General features: G+C 37.0%; 1 long non-coding RNA gene across 2 annotated transcripts; it reads left to right on the top strand.

Annotated features, from left to right (window-relative positions):
* Nucleotides 1–7: 7 nt before the first annotated feature.
* LOC111390285 lies at nucleotides 8–1863 on the top strand. Of its 2 annotated transcripts, none has more exons than XR_002701885.1 (3): nucleotides 8–107; nucleotides 969–1042; nucleotides 1820–1863. It is a non-coding gene; the product is annotated as an uncharacterized LOC111390285 (long non-coding RNA). The 2 variants fall into 2 exon arrangements; XR_002701886.1 differs by having other exon boundaries at nucleotides 1806–1843.
* Nucleotides 1864–5242: the final 3379 nt, after the last annotated feature.

Here is a 5242-nt window from a genome sequence, read left to right as displayed (position 1 = left end):
AACTCGTCCCTAAGTGATTCCAAGTGAAAAGAGGGTGAAACAGTCAAAGAGAAACAGAAACAAGAATCTGGAATTTCTGAACAGCCTTGTTACTCCACAGTTTTGAGGTTTGTTTCTATTATTTCTCAAGGGGTTTATGATTTCTTGAACATCTGAAGTTGTTTATGATTAAGTTGGAGTGTTGTTAATGATGTTATGATGCCTAAATAGGGGTAATTAATGGCAAGAATTTGAAAGAAATTAATCTGGACAGAGATGAGGAATTGCTGGATTGAGTGATTTATACCTTGATTTTGGGATGATACTTAGTGTTTAACTTATATATATCAATATAAACATTTTTATATGTAAGTAGGGAGTGTAGAAATGATTTTAATGGCCTAGAATTCTGTTGGTATCATAATAATAAAATGGAAACCGAAAACAGTCAAAGGGAAAAACTGCCTGATTTTGTGTAGTGGAAAATGGACTATTTTTGAAGCTCCAAACACTTCATTTGTCACAATGTTATGATCTGATTATCTTCACATATATGTTATAGGTGTGTGGTAAAAGTTTGGGAACCGTTAAATGTAGGTAAGGACATAAAAAAGAATTTGAAAAATGAGTGGGCGGTGATGGAAACCTAGAAAACAGATTATGTCCATTTGGGTATTTAATGTGATTTCAACATTTAGATGTCCCCTAATGAACTCTTGGGCCTAGAAAATATATCCTAAGGAATACTAGGTTGCCAAAAACAATTGTCCTAAGGAATACTAGGTTGTTGAAAACAATTGGATGACGTTGACGTTCATAATTGGACTCGAGAGATAGTGAGACTTATTGGATTAGTTTGTAATGCCATCGGTAACTTGAAATAATGATTTTGTCTAAATTGTTTTGGCGTGAATGGGGACGTATTTTGGGAGTGTGTGTGTTAAGATTATTAAATGGAGGATTGTATTTAATATTAGATGACAATACAGGCGACTTTTCGACGTTGAGCGAAAAAGGGAATTGATACACACTCCATAGGAGCTTACACACATAAAGGCGAAAGGTAAGTGAAAATTCATTTGCAACTACGATGCAAGAACCTAGTATATGTGACATAGTAATGTTGAAATATCTACATAACTTTGATAAGAGGCTTATAGCACGTCATATGGTGGTTACGATCATTGAGTATGAGATTGCGTAACCCATTGACATCGGTTTTCATTTATGAGCATTTTCATATGCATGCACGACATGTAACATGGTTGAAAATCCTGCATGCAAAATATGATTTCAAAGTGAGTTTCATTATAAATTTTTTATTGACCACTACCAAAGCACCGAGGCATGTGAGGAATGCTTATGTGATATGTTTGGCATTGCGGGTGTTACTTCCTGGGTGATTGCAAAGGTAGATAGGGGATGGGCCTTTGGTGATCACGGGAGGGCGGACCACTCGACTATGCCCTTGTTATGATTATTGGCGCTATCGGGTGGGAGACTTCTTGGGTGATCATAGGGGTAGTTAGGGGATGGGCCTCTAGTGGTCACGAGAGGATGGTCCACTCGCCGGTGTCGATTTCATATTGGCCACTTGATTATTGATATTGATATTATGCAGAGCTCTATCCGGTGCATAGTAGGTGGGTCAAGGGCCCAATGAAATGAAAGATTTCAAGTGAAATGATTTCTAGTCGACTTTGACGAATATTGAAATATGATACTTTTTATCATGATATTTAAAGTAAATGGCACGGTGTCATATGTCGTTATTACTCATGTTCAGGACATGCATGATTTTGCTTACTAAGCATTGGCTTATGTAGTTCTTGCATTGTAGGTGAGCATGGAACTACATAGAGAGCATGGCTAGCTGTGGAGCTCCTACAGGATTCCAGAGTTCGATGTACATGGATGACGACCTGTAGGGTTATTTTGTAGGCTACCATCTGTAGGGTTATATTTTGGAATCCTATATAGTGTACTTTTGAATTGGCCTGTAGACATGTTTATAAGCTCTGAATATATATGTTGGATTATGGCGATATGATTTTGGGTTTTGATATATTATATGATCGTGTCACAGGTGATTAGAAGTTAACAAACTCAAAAAAAATATATATGTAAAATTCTATGTCTAGGTTGTGTATAGATATCAATATTAATTTGGGGGTGTGAAATGTACTGCTGAAAGTTCTAGTGGTCGTGCCAGTCTATATGCAACATCTCCAATTCTCTCTGATATATCAAATGGTCCAGTGAATCTGGGTCTCAATTCTCCCTTCTTTCCAAACCTATGTACTCCCTTCATTGGAGCTACTTTTAAAAATACTTTGTCGCCGATTTGGAATTCGAGATCTTTTCTCCTTCTATCAGCATAGCTTTTCTGCCTATCATGAGCAGCCTTAATTCTATCTCGAATCTTATCCATAGCTTGTATTGTTTGATCGACGATCTTGGGTCCTAGGATCCTTCTTTCTCCAACCTCATCCCAGTAGATAGGTGATCTACGCTTCCTACCATATAATGCCTCATAAGGTGCCATGCCTATAATTGCTTGAAAACTATTGTTATAGGCAAACTCTACTAAAAGCAAGTGTGTTTCCCAACTGCCACCGAGATCTAGTACACACACTCTTAACATATCTTCGAGTGTCTGAATTGTCCTTTCAGATTGTCCATCAGTCTGTGGGTGATATGCAGTACTAAATTTCAATTTTGTCCCCATAGCGTTTTGTAGACTTTTCCAAAATTTTGATGTGAACCTCGGGTCTGAAATAATAGAAATGGGGACCCCATGTAACCTAACTATTTCTTTAACATAAACCTGTGCATATTGGTCCATGGTGAATGTCATCTTAACTGGAAGAAAGTGGGCTGACTTTGTAAGACAATCCACTATTACCCAGATAGCATTGTTTCCTTTAGCTGATCTTAGAAATCCTACCACGAAATCCATGGTAATGTGTTCCCATTTCCACTCCGGTATATCTAGTGTTCTAAGCAACCCTGAAGGTCTTTGATGTTTTGCTTTCACTTGCTGACAAACCATACATTTACTTACAAAAATTCCTATTCTTCTTTTCATGTTTCTCCACCAAAATGTATTTCGAAGGTCTCAATATATTTTTGTACCACCTGGATGTGCTGTATAAGGGGTGAAGTATGCTTCTTCAAGAATTTCTTTCCTTAGACCCTCATCTTTAGGAACACATAATCTGCCTTTATACATAAGTACCTTATCCTCAGTTATTCCAAATCCCTTTCGCTTATCTGCCCCAGCTTCAGCCATAATTTTACACAAAAATGGGTCATTCTTTTGGGCTTCTCTAATCCGTTTTCTAAGAGTGGGCTGAACCATTAGAGCTGTAACAATTGCTTTTTGTACTGAAGATGCAACAATCTCTAGCTTCAAATTATCAAATTCTTTAATTAATTGGTCTTGAGTGGTTGGAACTGTCAACTTACCAGCTACTTTTCTACTAATAGCATCAGCAACTACATTGGTTTTACCTGGGTGGTAAAGAATGGTGTAATCATAGTCTTTGACCAATTCTAGCCATCTTCTTTGTCTTATATTTAAGTCCTTTTGAGTAAAGAAGTATTTGAGACTCTTGTGATCCGTGTATATCTCACATTTTCCACCATAGAGATAGTGACGCCATATCTTTAGAGCGTGGACTACTGCTGCAAGTTCTAAGTCATGTGCTAGATAATTATGCTCATATGGTTTTAATTGTCTAGAGGCATAGGCGACAACTTTTCCATGTTGCATCAACACACATCCAAATCCTTGTTTAGAAGCATCACTGTATATAACAAAAACTTCTGAACCATCTGGTATTATCAATACTGGTGCTGAAACCAATCTTTGTTTCAATTCTTGAAAACTACTTTCACACTTATCCTACCATTGGAACTTTACTCCCTTTCTAGTTAATTGTGTCAGTGGACCTGCTATCTTAGAAAATCCTTCAATAAATCTTCATTAAGAGCCAGCTAGACCCAAGAAACTACGAACTTCACCTACATTGGTCGGCCTAGACCAATTTGTTATGGCTTCAACTTTAGCTGGCTCTACCTCAATTCCTTGAGCAGTAACCACATGACCAAGGAAGTCAATTTGATCCAACCAGAATTCACATTTTTTGAACTTGGCATACAACTTCTCCTTTCAAAGAGTATTCAGTACCACTCTCAGCTGTTCTTCATGTTGTTACTTATCCTTTGAGTATACCAATATATCGTCAATGAAGACTATAACAAATCGATCTAGATATGGATGAAAAACTCGATTCATCAAGTCCATAAACACAGCTGGTGCATTGGTTAAACCAAATGGCATCACCATAAACTCATAGTGCCCATACCGTGTTCTAAACGTTATTTTAGCAATATCACGATCCTTTATCTTGAGTTAGTGATAACCTGATCTCAAATCTATTTTTGAGAACACCTTTGCATCCTTCAATTGATCAAAAAGATCCTCTATCATTGGGAGTGGATATTTGTTCTTTATAGTCAAATGATTAATATCTCTATAATCAATACACATCCTCATTGACCTATCTTTCTTTTTAACAAACAATATCGGCGCGCTCCCCATGGGGATACACTAGGTCGGATGAAACCCTTATCCAATAATTCCTGTAGTTGTATCTTGAACTCCTGTAATTCTTTTGGTACCATCCTGTAAGGAGCCTTAGATATTGGTGCTGCCCTAGGGGTCAAGTCAATAGTGAACTCTACTTGTCTATCTAGCGGTATACCAGGTAAATCTTCAGGAAAAACATCCACGAACTCATTAACCACCGGTACATCTTCCATTTTTCGTTCAGTTTGAGGCTAACTAATAATATTTAATAAAAATCCTTGACATGTATTCTTTCTCAACATCTTTTCTGCTTTCATTGCAAACAATCGGGGTAGAGTCCCAATTCTTGTTCCAAAAAATCGAAATTCTTCTTCTCCAAGTTTTTGAAATAGAACTTCCTTCTTATGGCATAATTTCTACCCAACCAGTCCATACCCAAAATTACATCAAAGTCTTTCATCCTCAAAAGGTACAAATCAGCCTTTAATACTTTTCCTTCGATCTCTAACTTAACATCTTTAACCATTTGATTGGTATTAATCACTTCGCCTGATGGTGTACTAACTTCTAAAATGTTATTCATTTTTATGAATTCATTCCCAATCTTATCCATGAAAATTGTAGAAATAAATGAATTCATAAGGACAATAGCAGGTACGTCAGATACTG

The sequence above is a fragment of the Olea europaea genome, unplaced genomic scaffold, assembly GCF_002742605.1.
Source record: "Olea europaea var. sylvestris unplaced genomic scaffold, O_europaea_v1 scaffold67, whole genome shotgun sequence".
NCBI classification, from domain to species: Eukaryota; Viridiplantae; Streptophyta; class Magnoliopsida; order Lamiales; family Oleaceae; genus Olea; species Olea europaea.
The sequence above is the reverse complement of the archived record's forward strand: the minus strand, read 5'-3'. Positions and strand labels throughout refer to the sequence as shown.